General features: G+C 29.4%; 1 pseudogene; it reads right to left on the reverse strand.

Annotated features, from left to right (window-relative positions):
- Positions 1-1,057: 1,057 nt before the first annotated feature.
- On the reverse strand, positions 1,058-4,939 carry LOC118029349 (nitrate reductase [NADH]-like; annotated as a pseudogene).
- Between the last annotated feature and the right edge of the window lie 19,361 nt (positions 4,940-24,300).

Raw genomic sequence — 24,300 nt, forward strand, 5'->3', positions numbered from 1 at the left:
AAGAAAAATTAAAGTTAGTAATTTCAAGATTTCGAAACTTCATATGTAAGATCCTTCGACCATATTTTGCATGTCAAAACTGGATTGGTGGTATCATAACTTAAAGCCCAACTTCAATTCTTATCTTCAAGGATCTTTGTTCCAAGCTCTTAGCCAATTTTAGCTATATTATCATTACCATAAAATGTCTAATAAGCTTCTCACATCTATAATAGATATAAGGGCACTAGAAGAATGCATTAAAGAGATTTAATAAAGAATGTTCAAGATAAAAGATTTGTTTAAGCTTGTGGCCATTTAGAACTTGATAAATAGGGTCAATGCTCCAACTTTATAGGAAAGATCTTCCATGCCCTCCCTAAATAATTGATATGTACATCTCGGACTATCAATGTGACATCTCCTTCTATTTTACTTGATTGAGGGAAAGCCTGTTCATTGCATTTAATTTTCTACCCACAAGGTCAGTCAAATATCTCATCTTTTTGACCAAATTAATTCGTCATGTCGTCCCCAGGCTACATCATTAGTATTTGTTACCCTTTGCCATGTATAGGATATATAGCTAGGAAAATGACTTACGTCATATTACACGTACTTGAATTTCGTGTTTTTACATGAACATGCGATGTTACATGAATAATTACACTTACGGTATGCGGCCCAGGGTGCTGGCCCAAGCTGGATTATAAATAATTATATATTTTTATAATATTAAAGTCACGTAACGCTATTGTATAATATTATCTCATAGTAAATTATCAATAATTAAGAACCATGGCATTACAAAAAGAGAAGATAAAATATTTGGAAAAAAAACCTTTCATTATCACAAAGTAATCTACATTAAGCAACTGTTGTCCAACTTGATAATAATTCATGGAAAAAACCAGCCTCTCTCTTTTCCTGTTCTTTTCACAAGAAAACGAATGGAGTAACACATGCATCGATCGATCAAAGCTAACATATGTAACAACCTCATATATTTTAAATAGATCCCGCTCCTCTCTCCATTCTAAAAAACTAGCAAGGAATTCCCCTTGAAAATATCGTTAGTTCATCTTCTCCAAGTTTGAGCTGCAGCGGCAAATTGAATCATTGGCGGAGGACCACAAGCCAGAAGCCAGGAGTATCGTCTGATCCTTCTGGCCACATCTCCTCGCAGGGATACTCTCGGTAACGAAACCCAACACTGTATGCCATCCTTTCCTTAATAGCATTTCTTGAATAACTGCCAACACCTTTTAATCTCTCATGTTCCTTAGCCAAGAATCAAGCTCTTCCCTTAAACAAAATATCGTCCTCGGTGCGGTTCGCATAGACCAAAATACATTTCCAGTATCGTCTCTGGAATCTTCTTAAATGGCTTGAATCCACCTGACTAGATTGGTGTGATTTTTCCTGCCCACAGCAGCATGGTCAGTTTCTTGGCAAACTTGGGCTTGTCATACCAAAAACTTACCCACGACCAAAACATATTCAATGTGACCCAATGGACCCTTCGTCTATCCACAGATCCCAGTGATAGTTGAGGTCAACGGTGCCTGTGACATTTTGCCCTCCATTACGGGAAACTTTGGATTGCCACGCCTTTGAAATAAACCTTGATCACAAGATCAAAGTACCCCACCACGTCAACGGTGCTAGTTGCGCTATAAGCTCGCATGCCACACTTATCATTAACAGTAGCACATAAGAATATGTGCTTCCCCACTGGCAATCCAACCTATCCTCTGATGGCGAATGCAAATCGAAAGAGACGGCCACATCATGAGAGAGAATTTCCTTTTTTTAAGCTTGCCATGGGATTTTTCACGTGGAACAAAGAAGCAAATTTCTTATTGAGGCAATTTCTTTGATAGGAGGCAGATGTACTGAGTATTAGGAGGTGGAAGCGTTTGAATCAGACGGTGGTAAGCTGATGAGTTAACCAAACTCTCCGATCCGGGACCTCAAGCATTTTTTCTTGGCTTTTATCAGAGTGTCTTATAGCATCAAATATCTTCCAGTGCAATCAAGTACCGGCATTGATTAAAATGCTGGTCAGTGCCACCGGGAATGGTCTTTTAAGGAAGCGAGTGCAATCATAGACGTGACCATGAACAATTATCCATGCCGAATCAGCCGAATTATGTTTCTTGACTTCAGCCATTGAAAAAGTTTTTGAAGAAAGTGTCATGAAGGGTGTTTGAAACACTTTTCTTCAGAGCTTGGTTATTCTTCCGATGATTTCTCTAGTGCCCCTTGCTTGGCCCATCCACCCCACCAGGACTGGTTGCCTGGCCACGGTGGGTGTGCTCAAAAAACAAATTCCCTATTCTCACCCTTGTGACGTTTCAGACATTTGTTTTTTACCCGGAACCAGCAGTTGTTCATCATTCCCTGTTCAGATGAGACCATATTTAAAAACAAATATAGGCAAACTAACTAAAAATTGGGTTTTGCCAATATTATTGTAAAGCCAATGAACTATTGTGACAACAAATAATTCCCTTCTCTTCAATAGCTCTTAAACTATAAAAATATTAATTAATGGACCAATTGTAAAAGAGATCAAAAACTAATCTTACTTATAAATATATATATATTATATATATAATTTATATATAAATAATATATATATAATATATATGTATATATATACACGTAGCGCGATTTTCATGTCTAATATATTTTCAATTACACCTCAAAATTTCAGGAGTGCTAAATTTATTTTCACATAACTAAACAGTAAAATATATAGCATTAATATATATAAATTTTATTAATAAGAAATTAATTAAAATACTCTTAAATGGAGTATAAATAAAAATTAATCCATTGCCTTGTTTAGAAAGTTAAGAAAATAAATCACATGACTATTCAGCCATTAAATGATGAAGTGGTTGTTACGTATGAAATCTCCAGTCCTATTTTTTTTTTTTTATGAATAACATTGTCTAGAGCACACGTAATTTGTAGATTCCGGTATTAGAATTATACTCCGAAGCTAAAGGCACCGATCGAGAGATATATCAGTCACTTGGGCCTGGGACAATTCCAGCTGTAAATAAAACAGTGGTTTTGAAAGCTTGACGATTTTGATAAAATCGACATGCCATACATACCATGATATTCCAATTGAGCTTCTTCTACCGGCTGGGTTATGTTAAGGGTTTCATCCCAGCCCGGACGGCAATCTCTTTGGCTCCAAGACTCTAGCCACCTCCACCTCCAAGGGACAGAAGCACCAGCACCAGTATATTCCCGTCTACTTGTTGGCTTCTCTTCATGGTCCACCGGCAGACATTGCCACGTTTCTCCACCATCCAGAGTCACCTCTACGCGCGTCACTTTTTTCCCACCGCCTTCATAATTTTAACAGAGACAGAAAAAAGCACGTCAGACGAAAGATTACTTTCAGCTCAAGAGGGCTCTACCCAAAAGAGGAGATTCATCCGATTTGATATATCTCTATCTTTTTAAAAGAAAAGAAAAACAAATCACCAGAATATGCGTAACCCCTCAGCGTGTACGGGCTCTGAGTTGTCCATGAGTTAATTGGCAGTATCTCTTCATGACACGGCGTCGTTATCACCGAGTTTATATTCAGCTCATTGATGATATACTCCGGCTTGTACCACCATGCTACACATTATAAAAACAATAAATAATATTTAGCATTTACTTATTTACATCCTCAATTTTGACGAGTCCCATGAAAATATGAACGGGAAAAAAAAAGGGAAGATCCTTGACATATATATATATATATAATACAACGATATATATGCTATTTATATGAATAGAGTAGTCTAGTATATAGTTGCATAGTACCTTCGCATTGGGGCTAGCTCTGCATCAACAATGAGAGGGCAGTACTCTGTTGTCCTTGTAGTGGTAATAATTATCTGACTCTACACTGGTAACAATTATTCTCTTCAACCATTTCACCATACGCCCACCGATAAAACCTGGTATGATCATCCTCACCGGAAACCCATGGTCCGGGGCCAAAGGCTCCCCGTTTTGCATATAGGCAAAAATAATATCTCGAGATGGATCCATAGCAAACTCTTTCTTGATACTGGTCCCGTACTTGGACCCACCGCCACCTGGCAGATCCTCAGCACCTTCAAAACAAACATTGAGAGCCCCTTTTTTACGGCTATAGATCCCACACTTCTTGAGCAGCAAATGCAATGGTACACCACGCCACACTGAAGTGGACACCCCGGCAGAACCCCAGTTGAAGCCGATTGTCTGTTTCACCATGTTTTGCTCTTTGCGTCTGTTACCTGCGCAAACTAGAGTGACAGGCAGTTCACGGGCTGGGAATTCATTGACTAGCTCATCCATGGTGAAACGGCTGCCTTTAACCAGACCGCAAACCTCAACTGTCCAGTCTTGCCATGTGGCCTTTGGGACAGGAACCATGTTACGAACATAGTGAAGTGGACCGTGTGTAATGAACCCGTGGTGCATGAGACGAGCCAATGGCGGTTCAGAGTTAAAGGGATGTTTCCCTGTAAGACGGACCATGGAAGGGTTGCGTTCGATCCAGTTGTCAGCAGTTCCTTCATCTCGTGGGTCAATAACAGACGGCTCTAATTCACTGTTGGTTTTGCGGATCAGATCCTTATAATCAGCTTCATCGTCACTTGAACGATCTTCGACTTCCTCCAATGTTGGGACTGGTTTCTGGTCGGAGCGAGTGAAGTCCTGGTTCGAGAAGTTGAAGGTTCTAACCGGAGAGTTGGGCTGGTGGGTTGAAACGGATTTGAAGGAACGAACCACCCCGTTTAGAGTGGGCTCGAGGTGGAATTGGCGGTTGTCGACGGAAGCCGCCATTAGTAGCGTCTAAAAAGAAAGAAAGAAAAGGGAATAAAAAGAAAGAGAGATTTATTTTTCTATCTTTTTCCTACCTATATGATCCTTCTGCGAAAACGAGGTTGCATGTGGTTACAACTTATATAGGCCTCGTTGGGGCTTGGGTGGAAACGTGTCAAGGAAAAAATAATAGGAGCTAATGACGTTATTTTTTTTTATTAATATAAATATTCAGTTTAATTTATGTATATCTCAATAAATTTACAAGTTTTAAATTTAATGACTAAATAGTTTATAATAATTTTAAAATTTATAAAATTTTAACAAATAATTTTTAAAAAATAATTTTTAAATATTATGCAGGTTACACAAAGTCATTAATATTGATAGTTATTTAGCTCAAACAGAAAATGGATAATAAATTTGATGGTGTCGGCTATGGGAATTGAGCTAGCTGTGGTTCGAGTGGTGGAGATGGACGGAGAGGCCATGGCTTTGAGAGCCATACGTACAGTATATTATAAAGGGACATCCACTGGAATCGAATCGTGGCTTAAATCCTCCCATGGCTATCGCTTCCCATCTGTAGTCTTCAGATATTTTTACTTTCGTGCTGTTTTTTTTTTTTTTTTTTTTTCCGAACTGTTAACTACAACTTCAGCCCGTGGAAGATGTTACTATTTCATTTATGAAAACTATTTTAGTTAATACAATAAAGTGAATTCTTCAATATTTCAACTCCCAAAATTCATTCACAAGATTTGACTAAATTGGTAAAATATCAAGTTTTGGTTTCGATGATTGAAGAAAAAAAAAATATCAAATGTAGAAGTCTTAAAATATAATGAAGACATTATGGAAAATATTAGTTACTATAACCTCTTTTTCATTAATCAAAATAAAGTAATATATTAAATTTGATCAAATCAAATCAACCTCTCCATTTTTATTTTTTTTATTTTTTTTTATTTAGTATTATTATAGTTTATTTTTTTTTAAAAAAAGGAATAACTTTTTTTTATACATTATTAATAGGGTTTTTTGTAATTTTTCTATATAAAGGGTCGGTTAATAGCTTTTGACAAGTGAAGACATTAATAAATAAAATTAAGTTTTTGAGAGTCTTCAAATAATTATGGTGTTTTGGTATTTAAAGGATTTGATATATAACAAAATCGGTTATCATTCACTACCAACTGTATTAGTTGGTATTAGATCTTAAGGATTACTAGAAGTTTTGGTTTGAGGTTATAAAGGATTTATATCACAGTTTAATGTTCTTGGTAATTATTATGTGATGTTGGATCACCATGGTTTAGACAAGGTTGTAGAATAAGATGTAATTATGTAAGAGGTGATAAGGAGATTCTCCATTAAAAAAATATTTAGAAACTAATGTGTTGTCTCTATTTATATCAATTGCTATTATTAAAAATCCTGGTAGTGGATCCCATGATAAGATGACTCGTACAAAGATATTGTGTTAGAGATTCACAATGTGAATGACCTGTACAGAGGTATTATGCTCATGATATGATGACATACACACAAAAAATGTTCATAAGGAACAGTTGTTAACTAAGATTTAAACTTGAGGACGAATTCCTTCCAACTCGAGGAGACTAATGGGGGAGATATTTTTTGAAAAAATATATATTCTTCTTAATTAATTTTATTTTTATCTATTTTTACTTTCCTATTCAGTATGTTTATAGTTTTTTTTTCAATTTAATCCCTAGGTATTTTATTTCAATTAGTTTTTTTATTCAATTTTGTTCTCATTCTTTTTATTGTTTTTTTTTTTTGTGTTTTACCTTTTTTCATTATTTTTTTCAATTTTGTCCATCGACATTTTTATATCTTTTAATTTTTTTATTTAGTTTTGGTCCTCATTTTTTTTCTTGATTTTATTTTTTAATTTTTTCCCTCAACATTTTATTTCATTTATTATTTTTTTATTAAAATTTGGTCCTCATTCTTTTAATTACTCCCTTTTTTTATCATTTTCTTAATTATGTTTTTCAATTTAGTCTCTCAATATTTTATTTTTTATCCAATTTTGGTCCTCATTCTTTTAATTTCTCTTTTTTAATCTTTTTTTTTTTTTCAATTTTGTCCCTCAACATTTTATTTTAATTATTTTTAAATCCAATTTTGATCATCATTCTTTTAATTGCTCTTTTTTCTTTTTATTCTTTTCTTATTTTTTTAAGTTATCCCATGTCGTGGGTTAATCAAGTTAACCCAAGTTGTTTTGGATTTTTTTAAAAAAAAAATTCAATTTCATCATTTGACATTAGACTATTGGTCTTCAAACTTTATGATTTTTTTATGCCTTTTCTTTCTATGGGGTTGTCCCAAATTGCAAGTTAGTCAAGCTAATTTAGGGTGGCCTATGGTTTTTTTTTAATGTTTTTTTATTTACTTAAATTCAATCCTTTTTTTAGGTTATATTTTTTAAAAAATATTTTTTTATCTTGATCTCATATTGCAGGTGGCAGATTAATAGAGTGAGCCCGGGTTGACTTGAGTTTTTTTCTTTGATGTTTAATTTTTAATTATTTTTAATTTTATCATTTAAAATTAGGTTATTGAGTCTTGAATTTTGTGGTTTTTTTCGCTTTTTCATTTTACGAGATATCTCAATCTCATATACCACATGTTCTTTAAATTAACCTAGGTTGACTCATGTTATTTTCGCTTGGATATCTTCTTTTTTAATGTTAAAGAAAGTTGACTCGACGCACTGCGTAGTGTAGAAAAAAAAATCTAGTCTTAACTATTTTCCAACTACTTTTTTCTTTTATATAATTGAAAAATGTACATGTTAGCATTTGTGTTCCATAGCTAACCTAATGATTTTACATGGCATTGACTATATATATATATATATATATATATATATATATATATATATATATATAGACATTTTTATTTTTGATATTTAATTGAGTTTAATTCATGAGTTTAGATTAAATATAAAGTTATTAGGAAAAAAGTGTTTTATGAAAAGATGATAAAGTTACTATAATTATAAAATTTATAATTTTCATATGAAAAGATTACTTTTGTCTATATAAAGACTTTTTGATATGTAAATGATCCTCAAACTTTAAAATCATTAAGTTATTTTATATAAAATTTTAAGATTTGATCCTAAAGGTATCTCAGAAACTATATATAAAAATATTTGAGTGATAAAAAAAAATTATTTATCCAAGGTAAATTAAAAAAAAAATGTTTCAAATTTACTCTAATTGGTTGATTATGAAATCCTTACATAAGATAGAATTAGATTTGAGAAAAAAATTAAATATTATTTAAATAATAATGACTAACATATAAAGAAGTGATATGATTTGAAAAGGTAGACACACATTATACTCAAATATTTAAATTAAAAACATTACAAATGAATGGATCTTGGTTACATTGATAAACCAATTACTAAAATATTAAGTCAACTCACAAATGGTTTTTTTTTCTAATATTTGAAAGATTATGACAGATTACTAGATATTATATAGACTTTCAAATATAAATTAATTAATCCTTCAAATATAAATTAATCAATTATCGAATTGATGATAAATTAATTTTTTAAATGTATCTATTTTTTTTTAATTAGAATTGTGATTTATATTTAAATCCATGTATTAAAAACATAAACTAATACGTTACACTTTAAAATATGCCTAAATTCTTATTACTTTGTCATTAATATTATTCTAGATGAGGAGTCGGACAATGATAATTCATTGATTTGTTCGACTAGAATATTACATCTAAAAAAAATTAAATTAATCCATATATTTGTGAGGTCATTGAAGTAGAAACTTACTAAAGTATTAAGATGTAAAGATTTTTTTTACAAAGACATTTGTGCAAATTTATGATGAAATAAAGCTTTTTCCTTTAATATAATAAACAGCTTGTTTTATTAAATTTATTTCTTTTAATACAAGTGCAAAGAAACTCATTAATAATTAAAATTAATAATACACACATACAGAGACCTAACAAAAAAATGTATAGACATTATCGTATATCAAGAAATATTTTAACGGTAAAATAAAAAAGTTGACGTGTTCATTTAATAAAATTGATTGATCATTATTTGCGTCAATAAATATATATATATATAAAAGATGCAAATGCTAACCATAGACTAATTTGAAAAATTAAAATATGCAGATTAAGATATCTTATCTCAATGTCGCATGGAGCTCTTTATTTATTTTTTTATCTAATTATGTGTCAAAAACTTCTTCTTGTTCTTTTTTTATTCTTCTTCTTCTTCTTCTTTTGCAAGAAGAACACTAATTTAGATTTCATTGGAAAAAAAATTATAGTATAATTCCTCTTTTTTATAATAATTTTTTAAAAAATATATATTTTCAAGACATGTTGTTTGTTCGATAAAAACTGAAAGTAATTTGGATAAATAAATAAAAATTTAAAGATCTTAAATAAGAATACGAAAAGTTATCTTAATCAAAATCCCCTCTATCTTATTAATGGTGTCTCTTTTTTATGATATTGTTTTACCATAATAATTGGTTTTTAAATAACTTATAGAACTATAAAAGTAAGTTTTAGGTAAAGATAAGATTATGTTTTGAAATTCTTGACATGAATATATTAGAAAACAAATAATATACTAATCATGAATTGTCACAAAAAACTTTTTAGAATCTATTTTTTAACTAATCATATGATTAAAAAAAAAATCTTAGGCAAGAATACAAATAAAATTATGGAACCAAAATGTTTTTTTTTTTTTTTTTGTCAAAACATGCTTTTGTGATTCATGTAATGTTTTTTGTAATGTAAATTTAAATAAATATACTAAAAATAATTTCATTTATTTGATTTAAAAATAATTAAAATTAAAATTAAAAAACAAATAAGGGCTCATAAAAATAGCTTAGAAGCCTTGGCCTACTGGACCAATTTATGGCCTTAAAAAAATAGGTCTGATGTGCATGACAATATTATGGATGCATTTTCAAGTATCAAGAATTTTTTTAATTGAGAAATGCAAAAATATTATTTATACTTAATATAATAAATTAAAAAATATATGAATTGATAAGGTGATAAAGAGTTGTTAATTCTATTTAAAAACTAAAATGGAGAGCTATTTTTTTCCTAAAAGTAAAAGTTAAATGAGTATGTAATATTTAACCCTAACTTTTCTTTTTAATTTACTTATCTTTATTTTATCTTAGAGATTATATTTTCTTTCTACGAATAAATAATTTTTATTTTATAAGAACATAATGTATATACAATTTATTTCTGTGATATATGAAAGAAAAACATTTAAAGATAAATTCCAATAATCTCTTTAAAATATTATAAAAAAAATACAATATAATTACAAGAAAGAATGTGAAATAAATAATTTATAAGAAAAAGAAGGGTATTAATAAAAAAAAATTAAAAATCAAATAAAAAGTTATGATTGTTGGGCAGGCCAAACCCGCATTCTAATCAGCTACCAAAAAGCCTAGGCACATATAGGATGTTTTTTTTCTTTTTATGGAGACACAACGTTTCGTTCCCTTTCATATTGTTTTTATATATGTGTCGGATGACAATTTTGATAAATGACTTGTCATGTGTAATTTTTCTCAATCATCTCTAGCGACTAGAAAATTAGGGCCTAAGTTTTAGAACCTCAAAAGCCCATTTCAAACTTGTTTTCATCTCAAAGTATCTAAAATATATTGACCTATAGGTCACATATTAATATTTATAATATTTTGTATTTTGATGATAACAATTAAATGAAAAACAGATTAATAATATTTTTTGATGAGATTAAGTTTAAACGGGTTTTATATGAAAATCACATCAACAAGCATATAAAATTGAATGAAAAAATCCATCATCAAATCTAAGATGCAAACTAAGTGAAGACTTTGCTATTAAAGATTCATTTTATAGCTTATTGTTAAATCTTTATATCTTACACAATAGCAAACTAAAATGAACTCACACACTTCACATTGCATGTATAAATAGAATTGATATACATTTTAATCGGTTCAAGTTTCATCAGGTTTGAAACTGTTAAACTGGTTTTAAGTTGAACCGATCGACAGCTTGAGCATACAAAGTGAGCCGGTCGACCATTTTTTATCCATGATAAACACCTGATAATTTTGTAGGAATCAATTGACCGAATGATATGGTCATTTGAATCGAATGATTGCTTTAGCTGTTAGAGACATTCCAATGGCTATAAACAGCTAGTTTTTTTTGGAAACATATACATAGCTCTTTTTTATGCAAAATAAAAAAGAAGATTATGAACATATATGATATAAAAGCTATTCCAAAAGAAAAACCTACTAGAAATTATCAATGCTAAGATACTTTAAGTTGTGCTATATTAAATCTTCATATTTTAACACAAGAGTATAAAATCCTTCTCTCATTACATTTACACACCTCCAATTATCTTGAGTGCTATTGTGTGAGCTATAAATATTATAGTTTTTAATTGTATAATATACTCTTTGAGAGAATGCATCTTGTTGTAAAAAAATAATAATTGTAAACACTTGAGAGCTTGAATAAACTCTTGGCAATTAGTGAGGTATTGTCAACAAGGAAAAAATCTTGAAGAATGGACATCTATAAGTGGTGAAATTGCTTGGTGTGGATTAATTAAGGGCATTGTATTTTTCAATTGGATTAGTAAAAGAGTACAATATTCATGCACTATTGGTACTTGAAATGAAATGTCGAACCACATTAAAAACTTAATTTGCAATTTTTCTATTCTTATCTCTTTAATTTAATCACTTTCATTATATTATTGGTTATTGTATTATATATGCTTAGCGTGGTTATTTATATTTTTTGACATTATTAGTAGAATACCTAATTCATCATCCCTTAGGTGTTATTATTGTTTTAATCCTAGAATGACAATAATTTTTATTTTATAAGAACATCATGCAAATACAATTTATTTTTATGAAATATGAAAGAAAAACACTTAGAGATACGATTACAATAATCTCTTCGAATATTATAAAAATACAAGATAATTACAAAAAAAAAAAGTGAAATAAATCATTTATAAGAAAAGGAGGGTATTAATTAAACTTAAAAAAAAAAAAAAACTATGCACTGCTGAGCAGGCCATTCCTACGCCTTGAGGAGCTACCAAAAACCGTAGACACACTGCACTTGAGGTCTTGACCTAGTGGTGAAAGGGGTTTGTTCCCTTCCTCTACACCAGGGTTCAAACCTCACTGTGCACACCTGTCACCCCCGCGGTGCCTTACATGCTCACTGGGTTTGCAGGATGTTCAGTGGACCATGGGATTAGTCGTGGTGCGCGCAAGCTGACCCGGACATCCACGTAAATAAAATAAAATAAAAAAAAAACTGTAGGCACACATAAGATAGTTTTGTTTTGTATTTTTTTTTTTTTTTTTTTAGAGAGCACAACACTTGTATCTGAGAAAAAACTTTTGAATATATGTGCACGGTTATGGGCTCTTGTACATATATTGAAAATAGACCTTATTATACATGACATTGACACAGAAAAATATAAACATTGTTCCAATCACATATTTAATTAAAATTAATAAACATTATTATAATCGCATATTTAATTTAAAAATAAACATTATTCTAATCACACAACTAATCGTACGGTCACATTGGCTCAACAATAATTTCTTCCCCTCAGAAGCAATATTTTATAAAAATATTTTTTTTTTTCCTGACATATCGATTAAAAATGGACATGATATTAGCATATCATATCTACCATAGAAGTCAAGCTTCATCTGTCAACTTGAATTTAATCCAGTTATGGACGTAGGATAAACTACGAGTCAATCAAAAGTAATTCATACGTAATCTTTAAATTTTAGGAGACTATTTTTTTTCTTTATAATCTTAATAGTTTATTATATTTTATGAATTAAAATTTAATTAGGGTACGTATTAATATTCAGTAAATCAAACTGATATTAGTATATATTTTTTTTGCAAAAGTTTTCGAGTTCAATCCTCTGCTATTTAAATATGACTATCCACGTTAGGACAGCTTTGAGGCAAGCTTTAGACAGAGTTAACTCCATTAACTTGTTCAAGGGATCCAGGTTAGACTAGTTATTGGAATAAATATGCGAAAGATTCTTGATATTTGTGCTGGAGAAATAATTAATGCATTATTATTATGACAATGATCGACGACTAGTGGTAAAAGTTAAGACTAAGAATAGTCAAGCCAATGAAACTGGGGGACGGTTTGATGCCTGTGAAGTGGCGCCTGGGAACTCCAATGGCCAATGAGCAAAAGCATGGGGCGGATTTTTATGCAGAGAGAGAGGGGGTAGGAGGAGGAGGAGGAGGAGGAGAGAGAGACGGGTCACGTTAGGGGAACAAAAATGGAAAGGGTCACCAGTCACCAGTCACCAGTCACCAGTCACAACTTCACATGAGTGGCAACTGGGGGCGGCTAATAAGGGGCCGAGGGGGCTAAGGAGACGCTGCCTTTTGGGGAACCTTGGAGCCACCTCGCTCTCTCTCTCTCTGTTCTCTTTTCTGCGAGACAAAAAGTTATGTCAAGCTTGAATAAGGTCCATAGATTAAGGGCCAACTTCACAAAGACTCTTTTCTGTCTTATTTTCTAGCTAATCAAAACCTAGAATTTGGAACACGACGCTGCTCCTCACAATGTGGTGTTGTGATTGTAGTAAAAAAGGAAAATTAAAATAAGATAAAGTAGAATAAAGTCAAAGATATTGTTACGAATTTGTATGAGAATGCCATAGATTGGAATTTTTTTTAAAATAAAAACATGGTTAATGGGTATACTTGAAGCTAAATTTAAGATGAGGTATAATTATTTTTAGATTTAAAACTTTATTGAAAATTGTTCTTTAACATGATTAAAATAAAATATAGATGAATGGGATATTTATCTATAAAAAACCTAGGTTGACATGTTTTTATAAAATCTAACACCCTTATTCATATATATATATATATATATATATATAATATATAAAATAGAGTTTCATTTAGTTTATATAGAGAAAAGTTGAAGAGTTACAGATTAGCACAAGTAAAGTAACATAGGTTTCGAGCTCTAAGTCATAGGCTTGGATTTGTTTTTTTGCTAACCAATTCTAGGCTTGGATTTTATTTTATTATAAAATAATTATTTAACTTATAAAAAATTTATTCTTTGCCACCCCATTTATAAACATTCAACCCTTGAATAAAAGACCTCAACATTCAGTTTTTTTTTTTTTTAATGAAAAGGTCTATTAACATTGGTAATTATGGTAAAATAGAGGGAATTAATTATAGTAATTGCTAAAATTGATTCTTCATCAATTTTGGTTTAAAAATTCAACATAAATAGAGATGGAATAAGAGATGTTCCATACACTTTTGCAGAACTTTTCTTATCCTACTCTATATTTTTTTAGCTTGTTTTGCTTCCAATCTCAATTACCCTTTTATTGTCTTTTCACTTTTTTCTAGATCTTAGGTTCTAATCATTTTAAAGAAAGTTTTTTTAGTTCCTAGGAGGTTGATTGCATAAATTTAATTGCACAAGTGACAAATAAAAAAATCTTAAGGACATAATCTATGTTTGACAACAATAACATGTTAGTTTTTGTGTTTTTGAGTTTCTTCAACAAGCAAGTATTATGATTTATTTGCTTTTAGTTTATATGGTTATGGTAGTTTGCTTGCTAGGTTTCAAGTCTAAATATAATTTTTTTTATATGTCTAGAATGCACGCTAAGTTTCTTGTTTAATTTTATTAAAAGATTAAATTGTTTGGTTTCTTATGCATGATATATAGACTAAATAATTGTGATAATCAATTCAATTTATAGCTCATAAGTTACATAGAACTACTTGGTGTTGTTGCTTTTAGTTCTTTTTGTTAGGTTGTTTTATTAAGGAATATCCATATAAATCACATTTCATTTCTCATTAAAAAAAAAAAACATGATATTTTTAGTCCTTTCATAATGGAATTCATGCTCACTCTTAAAAATGATGCAAAACAAATCAATGGTTCTTGTATCGTCCAAGTGGTTAATTAGTTGTTTTTCATCCTTAAGTTTTCTTATATAGACTCTTTTCTTTTAAAATTCTTTATAAACATTTTTGTGTCTTTCATTGGAAAAAAAAAATATTTGCCTAAATTAACTTGAGAGATTAAGTGGATACATGTTTTTTACTTGTTGAAAAATGCCTTTAAGAATACAAAGATAAAAATAAATTAATTATAAAATGAATTTACTTGTTAGATAATACTATAAAATTATTTCTAAAAACTCACCTAATAACTTAAATTTAGATTGAGATAATTTTTTAATATGATATTAGAGTTTTGATAACCATACAATCATAAATTTGAATCTCATCATCTTACTCTCTCTTCTAATCATATAATAGATTACATTGTTTTTTAGATAATTCATTTGACACTTGTTAAAAATAAAAATATATATTTTTTAATTTTTCAATATTGCAAATTGTAAATCTTCAAAGTTTCTTTTGCTAATATAAAAAAAAACTTCAAATCACATTTTTTTCAATTTACTTTTATTATTTCATATACATTTCTTTATTAAAAATCCCAACAAATAAATAAAATGAGAATAACCTGATTGGGTTGTGTGTGTATGTGTGTAGATTTTATATGAAAATAAACAAAATAGAGAAAAAAAAATGCATTTTTTCTCTGGACAAACGCAACCTTGTAAGAATTCAATACAAGAGGGAGAATGAAAAAATTTTAAAAAGCACATTCATGTAACTAGGACTAGTTGATTTTAACAAAGATAACTATATCTTAATTAGGTCACCAAAAATAAAAATTCATGTGTTGGTTTTACTATTTGGTGTAATATGGACACACATTTAGTGAAATCATGGATTATAATGGTGTCGTTATGATTTTATCCTTGATTTTTTATAAGCATAAGTTTTGCTTAAGGGGATTTTTTTTTTTTTTTTTTGCCTTACTGTGGCCCATTCTAACTTCTTCTTTTTTAACACCATGTTCTTGTATTATTTTAAAGATGGAAAAAAAGAGGGAGAAAGAGAGGAGGACTTGGAAACAGAAGTTATAAGCCTTGTAAACACAAAAATAGAATAGGAGTAAAAAAAGAGGGAGAGACCAATAATTTTCATTCTCTTTTACAATTCTAAAAGCAAGAAATATAGGGAGAAGAAGGTAGCAGATCTTTGAAAAAAAAAGTAAAGAGCCCTACGAATCAGTCTTTTCTACAACATTAGAAGCAAGAAATAGAGGGAGAGGAGTAGCAAACAACTTGAATTGCAATAACTTGATCTCCTTCAATTCAGGTTAAGTTTCCCTAAGATAAATTTTTAGGGTTTCTTGAAAATTCCTTATTTCTAGGGTTTTAAATTATTCATGTATTTGTTTTACTCTTTGATGTATTGTAACCAATTTTATTTTTATGATTATATGGGTTAATGTTGTTAAAAATGTTAGTTAGTGTTGTTGTGCTATATATTTGAAGAGGAAAGAAAGAGATGTTTGAATATCAATAAAAAGAGCGAGTTTAATTATTGTATTTTTTTAATTTATTTTTTAGGTTTTAAATATAGATGTTAGTGAAGATTGATATGTTTGTATTGTTTAGGAGGAGAAGCTTCACTTGCAAAAGTAGAAAATAAAGGATTAAAAGAATTTCTATGTTGTTTATGGTTAATGGTTTTGAGGATAGAAATGATAAAAAAGATTGTGAAAATAGTTAAAAATCATAAGATTTGGCATAAAAAGTTGTTTAGTTTGTTTATTAATATTTAGGTTTTCATTGTTTATTCGCATCTATAATGTTGTTTTTTTTCTTTATGTTTTTTTTTTTCCATGAATTAGTTCCTCTACTTAATTCAAAGGTGTTGTTGTATTTTTCACTAGTTTTTACTCCTAACCTATCTCACATGCTCCTTTATATACATCCTTATTTATCATGTTATTGTTATATTGTTTATGTATCTAATTATGTATCCCGCTAGCTTACAAAATTGTTATATTTTTATTTTCATGTTTATGATATAGGTTGTGCTCATTCGTTCCATTAGTGGCACTTCTTCTTCTTGTTTTTTTAGATTTGATAAACCTATAGACTATGATGCATTTCTATGTCCTTTCAGTTATTTATGCATTTTCTTGTTCTATCCATTCGCCTTTTTTAGATGTTTTTCTACTATTTTCATGCATTTTCTTTTTTTTAATGTCTTAAGGTTATGTCCTATTTTTTCATCCTTCTTTTTATTCTTTATGTTTTTATTTTCCATTTTATACTTATTTGTTTTTTTGTGTAACTTTGATTTGGACCTTAAACTTCTATTTTCTCTTTATGTTTTTTTTTTTGTAATTTTGTTTTCCTAATGATTAAAGTTCCTTTTGTTTTGAGTTTGTTTGTTGTTTGTGTATTGTTGATTTGGACTTAGGGCTATTATTTAATGGTGTTAAAAAAAACCGATTAACCGAGAAAACCAAAAAAACCAATAAAAAATTAACCGAGAAAACCAAACCGAGATGAAAAATTAATTTTTAAAACCATAAAATCTTGTCGGTTTGGTTCGGTTTTGGTTTTACAACGAAAACTGGTGAACCAAACCGAACCAAGTCACCAACCATAAAATAAAAAATCTAAAATACTACAGTTTATAGTTAACCTAACCCTAATAACATTACATGAATAGTTGCCACCCAGACTAGTCTTCTCTTCTCTAGCAGAACAAAAACTCACATCTCCATCTCTTTGGCATCTCTCTTCACTTCACATTTCGGTATTTGTTTTATCTCTCACTCGCGCTTCTGTCTTTCACCATTTGCAAATTTGCAGAGCCAAACTAGGCAAGTATAAGCGGTCACGATTCAAAGTATTTCTCGACGATAAAGAAGGGTGAAATCCCTAAGCTCAAAGAAGAGCTTAATTCTTAGTACAAAGTCCATTTGTCGTCCTTCTCCTTTCCATTTTGATCGCGTTGTTAGATTTGTCTAATTTTGACTGATTGATTTTGTTGAACTTTCTTCTTCAACTAGAATTTTATTGGAGGATTGACTTTTTTATTAATTATGTTCATGTTGCTGAGAAATTGTATAAAATTACGATGGGATTTCCTTAGGTTTGGTTTTTTGTTTATTATTATATATTGAGAATTGAAATGGAGTTATTAGGGATCATGTGATGCAAAATATCATTTGGTGAAGGAAATCTATTGTATAGTTTTCATGTTTGGCGTTATGGATTTTAGAAATTCAGATGATTAGGTTTCCTGGTTTTAAAGCCAAAAAACCAAATTTAACCGAACTAGAATTCGATTTAGTTTGGTTTGAATTTTCAAAAATTTAAGTTACTCGATTCGGTTGGTTTTTGTGGTTCAAATTGAACCGAACCATGAACATGCCTACTACTACTTTATATTGTTGCTTCTTCTTTTTTCCAAGTATTGTCAATGACTTTTATGCATTTTTTCCATCCAAGTAACTAATGTTTTCAAAAAACTTGGTTTCCTTTCATTAGTCTTGGTAAATTCATCCCTTCCTATCATACTCCTTATGCTATTGGATCTTATATTTTCCTTGCAGTTAGCAACTATTTTTTTATATATATATATATAAATCTTTGCGAGGTTGTTATTAGAACTATATTTCATAGTCTTTGTTGGACCTTTATTTATTTATCATAATATTCTTTTCTTATATTGGATTTATGTTAGTTTTTTTCCCTATTCTTTGGATGTAGCTATTTATTGGTATTTTGAGCTATTTATTATTAGTTGTGTACTATTTTACATTATGTTTTTTTCTTTTTTTTTCCTTGTGTGGTTGTCTTTTAAAACTATTGGTTGCTTAATCTTTAACTTTGGCTATCTTTTTGGCAACTTTTTTTTTTAAAATATTCATGGACTTCATTGGCTTTTGTTTCGAGAATTGTTTTCTCTCATTTTTCATTGTTAGGGCCCATCTCTATTTTTTGAGGTTCTTTATTCTTCTTTTCCATTTTTTTGTTAAATGTTTATGTTTTTTCATTATTTTGCATCTTTTTTATTCTTTTTAGATATGTTTTATGGGTTATTTTAGCTGCCAGTTTTGTATTTCTTTTCCATTCTTTGAGTTCTTATAGTTATTTTTCCTTTTATAGTAATGCCCATGTGTTATTTCTCTCTTTTATCCTTTCTTTTTTGCGGTTTATTTTTGTTGCCTTTTTGTCCCATATTTAAATAATTATGGGTTTAATCAAATTTAGTGCTTTCATAAGGTTTATAGATTAGGTATTTCATTTCAAACCATATGTCCTTTAATGGTTTCATTTTTCCTATCTTTTGCCTCTTTATTTACTGTTGCTTATTCATTTTTTCTCTTTTCCTTTTTGTTTTTTCAATTCAAGTTTATTAAGAAATGACTTTTTTGAATTCTATCTATTATTGTTATGTTGGATGTTATTGATTTTTCTAATTTTTGTCTAGGTTTTATTCTTCACCTTTTCAATTCATTTTCTTTCCTTCAATTTTGTCTTGATGAACTCTTGATTAGATGTGTGTGTGTGTGTGTGTTTTTTTTTAAAAAAATGTATGTTATAATGAGTTTTTACTTTTACTTCGAGGAAGAATGAATATCCGTACACTATAATTAAGTCATTTTTTAGGAGTTATTTTCTTATTTCTCTCTCTCTCCTTTTCCTTTCTCCCATTGAGTGTGCCTAGTTTTCCTTAAATACAAGATATTGTACTCATTTTTTTCACTTATTTGACCTCTAGCCTCATTTTTAGTTTGAGTTTTATTCTAGTTTTAATACCATTTCATTGTGCCTCCACTTGAGCGCAATGAATACACTGATAAGTGCTTAACAATTTGGTCTTCTCATGCATTTGTGGGTCCGTCACTCTAGTTTTTCAGGAGTTGATGTTTGGGTGTCCTTCCAGTTCATTTTAGACATGTTTTCTTATAGTTATTTTTTATTTTCTCATTTTCTTTGTAACAACCAAAATTTTACCCCTCATTGTTTCAAAAAAAAAAGGGAGGAAAATTAATAAATAAATAAATAAAATTGGGAGTGAGATGATAAACAAGGAAAGTGTAGGATCAAATATTATTAATAAAAAAATTATACAAATGAGAAAAAGAAAAAGAAAATTAAATATAGAATCAAATAAAATTTAAAAGTTGTGACTTCAATGATAATATTTAAAGGATATTCTCACAGGTAAGGAAATCAAATAAATCAATTTTTTACCATGAAATTTCCAAATTAAAAATCCTTATTAAAAAAGAAAAGAATATAATTTTTTTATTTTTTTTTAAAGTTTTGATAGCAACCCAAACACTATATACTAAGGCTTAGAGAAAATCATAAAACACTACAAAAAAAAAAACTCATCTTTGCAATAATAATAATAATAATAATAATAACAACAACACCAATAATAATAATCAATCTTATATGTGTTTTTTATATATATATTTTGAAATATTATGGGTCCATTCCATGGTGTGAAAACTCAAGTGCATGAAGTTGTTGAGAATTTATTTTTTTAAGGTAGAATAAGGATGGAATTAATACTTTGTGATGAGGTTGGGAGGATTAAATTTGATTTTTAGTTTATTCAAGGTGTAATGGTTTGCTTTTAATGAGAAAATTTTATGCATAAATGATTGTTTTGTGCTGGTATATAAGTTATCATCCTTGGATATTAACTATTATGCATTTGAATTGGCGAATACACGTTTATGTTATTTATTATATGATTATTATGCTTGTTTACATATGTGTGACATATAAGCTGTTATTTATTTTGAGAGCTCAACCTAGGATTAGAGGACCCTTTAGTGGCTCATATCCTTGGATATTTACTATTGTGTATTTAAATTGGTGAATACTCGTTTACATTGTTTATTATGTTATATATATGTGTGTGTGTGTGTGATCTATAAGCTGTCATTTAATTCAAGAACTCAATTTAGGATTAGAGGACTCATTTTCTACTCTTATGCTTAAATAATGATTATCATATATTTGAGTTGGCAAATACACATTTATAATCATGTTGATATGTGTTATTTATTATGTTTAAAATATCTTCCTTAATGTTATAAACGAGTTTAGACCAGATCAACGTGATCTCATTTAGGCCCATTAAGACTAAGTGCTAGCCTTTGTGCCTACTTCAATCGATATAATTCTTGTAGGTCGAATACTCATCAATAACTCACCATTCTTACAGGTCGAACACTCAATATTTTTTAAAATAAGGATTATACCATTTTCAAGCTAAAAACCAAAACCATTATTTTAGTTTGACTTTAAAATAAAATATGTCAATTTAGGTAACCCCGAGCCCAACAAATACCTTTTATTTTTAAAAATAAATAATAATGCATCTCATCTTAGGTAAGATATATGGATGATTATTATATTTTCTATTATATAATCAACCCTTTATCAAGAATCTTAAAAAGATCAGTTAAGGTTTCTTAGTAACCATAAAATTAGGTGATGAATTTTTTTTTTTCTTGTATTTACCCTAAGTTCAACTACATGTTTCTTATGATATAATGATGACTTTGGTGTGAACTTTAATAATGGTTAGGATTTTTTTTTTCTTGCATGAAAAATGTTATGTTTAGTTGTATTATTTGTTTTATATGATTGTGTATTTTACATGATTTTTTTATTTAATATTCACTTATTTATATAATTTTGTTTCATGTATTTTACTTTTCATGTATTTATAGATTGAATATGGAGTTGCATCTATGCACCCACTATATATAACTTTCTTTCATATACACATTGTTTTAGGTTTGCATTAGGAACTAATAGCACCCCGATAGGTTATATTTTGAACTTAAACACATGAAACCCTATACTTTTATTGAAAGTATACATGGACATGGTTTGTAGTCAATAAGGCATTGACCTTTTAAGGTTTGTCTACCCGAGCAATGAAAGACTTTTTTAAAACCAATAGGTTAGCCAACTTACCTATATATAATAACTAGAACCTTCTCATAAGGCGTCTCCCTATAATACCATATTAGACAAGCTTGACATGTATGAAATATTGAAATGATGTTATATGGTTATAATATTTTAGGAGATGGATGAAAGGTCAATTAAAATAATGAAGTATACTTATGGGCAATTCAAGAAAGAGTATGAATCCTTATAACAAATAAAGAGTGATTATCTAAGTCATGGGTTTCATGGTGAATTACTTGAGCTAAAATATATTTTTTATATTAGTAAGGTTGATAGACTTCAAAAGTGTGGGAAAAAACTAAATATTCATGACAACATGAATTCCAACATAAGTATAATAATGTAATAGAGGTGATGAAAAAACCATTACAAAAACTAATAATCAAAGCCATGACACAATTCTAGGATCCATCATATAGATGTTTTACTCTTAAAATTGTAGATATGGTACCCATAATTGAAGAGTATCAATAGTTATTACAAATGTCTTATCTTGTGGACACCATCTATTATCATTGATGATGTGACAAGACTGTAAAAGGATTTCAAAACTTTTAATATTGGTAAAAAAAAAGTGGGTATAGTGAAGACAGAATAAGACTAAAGGTAAGCATTAAAAAGTAAGGGATGATTCTTTTTCTTAAAAAACTAAATGATTGAGATGATAGTACCTACATGATCTAGTTATTGGCATTTGATAATTTTATGTTAGTGTTATTTCTCTCAAAATCCAAATTGATTAGCCTTGACGCAACTAGTGTATTTATCGAGGTTGAAAGAGATCAAGTTAATCTAGGTATAATAATTTTGATAAAAACTATTTTGATTCTAAACTATTGTTGAAAAGTAGGTAAACGTTCAATACGATGTTATATGCATCTTTTACATATATAAAGGGTCAGTCATATGATCATTGGAGTGTTGATATTCAGAACAGCTTGGTGACTAGACCAAAACCTTTGCTGGATTTTATCAAAATTAAACGCTTTTGGAAACAAAGTAGGTTAAATTATTTCATAAGATGTTGACCACTTTGTTTACTTAGTGAGTAGTTTGGATGGGCTCAACACCCTACGTTGCCCATTGTAGACAATGCCTATTGGTTAAATTGACTGGAAAAATCAAGTATGTAAGTTATATATCAACCATGACTGTAAGGTGATTGGGGTACATGTATGACAAGAACCTCTAGTTTAGTTGAGTTTATAGAAAACTTTAAGGAAGAGTCGTCCTTAGATTAGTTATATTAAGATGCATTATAAAAGATTGGAAAGGTTTAGGAATAATCATCTTGGAGGTAACTAAAAGGAGCCTTATGGTTATTGAATCATATATCAAGTGCCACCAAAATAAATTGAGTAATTATAAGCCACCCTAAGCCAAAAATAGGCTTTCTACATCAAAGCTTACGGATGAAGATGAAATAACTAAAATGCACAAGGAACAAGAAACTTTAATAAGGGATATGTGTACAAAAACATAAGGAAAGAAGAAAAAGAAGAGGTCTTGGTAAAACAAAAGGAACAACAAGAACTTGAAAATTAAAAGTTAAAGAAAAGATTGGAAGAAGAAAGAAAGATAAGGATTCAACCAAGAAAAAAAAAAAGGAATGGTTGAAAGAAAAGGTGAAACACTAGGAAGAAATTTGTATGCCTACTTAGACATGGTTATCCATTAAGGTAGCTTAGTTGAGAGGATAAAATTTGAAGGTAATGAATGCAAAAGAAAAATTAAGAGTTTGAAAGAGAAGCATGTAAGGACCTAAAATGCCAAAAAAGAATTAGAAAAGGCTTATCAACACTCCAAAAGCAAGAAACTCATTTTAGAAATTTTTTGTGAAAGGCTAATGACAAGATGGATTGACTAAAGATTTATGCCATAGAAGCCTAAAAATAGCACCAAAGATAGTTATATCATTAGATGTATGTTAAAAACTACTTGATTCAAGCTAATGGTAAATACAATGTTGTTGTGGGTAACTAGAAGCAAAGCTATGGAAGTAAAGATTTTAGAATTTTGTTGAGGGATGCCATGATCTTTTAAAGTAAATAAAAAGACATGGTAGGATTTTTGGTGTGTAATTTACTTATTGAGATATTATAATTAGTACGTAGAAGGAAAGATATGCTACTATATAATTGATTAATGAAGCATTTTGTATGTCTTACCTAATTCTTGTACAAATTTAAATTCATAATTTAAAACATGGATATAATTTTGTAAAAGTTTACGTGGTTTGCACTCTCCTTTCATCTTCACTATTTTTGGCTTGCCTTATTTTGTCCATGTCGGATCTATTATGCCATCTATTTTTATGTTATTTGACAAATATTTAATATTTTTTTCATTAATTAAGGCTCAAGAGGCTCTCAAGTCAGGTCAATAATTGGTGTTCATGTTTTTCCATGGTTATATATATTTGCGGCTCTTAGTCTGAGAAATTTAATGGAGAGAATTTCGAGGG

This window comes from Populus alba, chromosome 5 (assembly GCF_005239225.2).
Source record: "Populus alba chromosome 5, ASM523922v2, whole genome shotgun sequence".
Classification (NCBI taxonomy): domain Eukaryota; kingdom Viridiplantae; phylum Streptophyta; class Magnoliopsida; order Malpighiales; family Salicaceae; genus Populus; species Populus alba.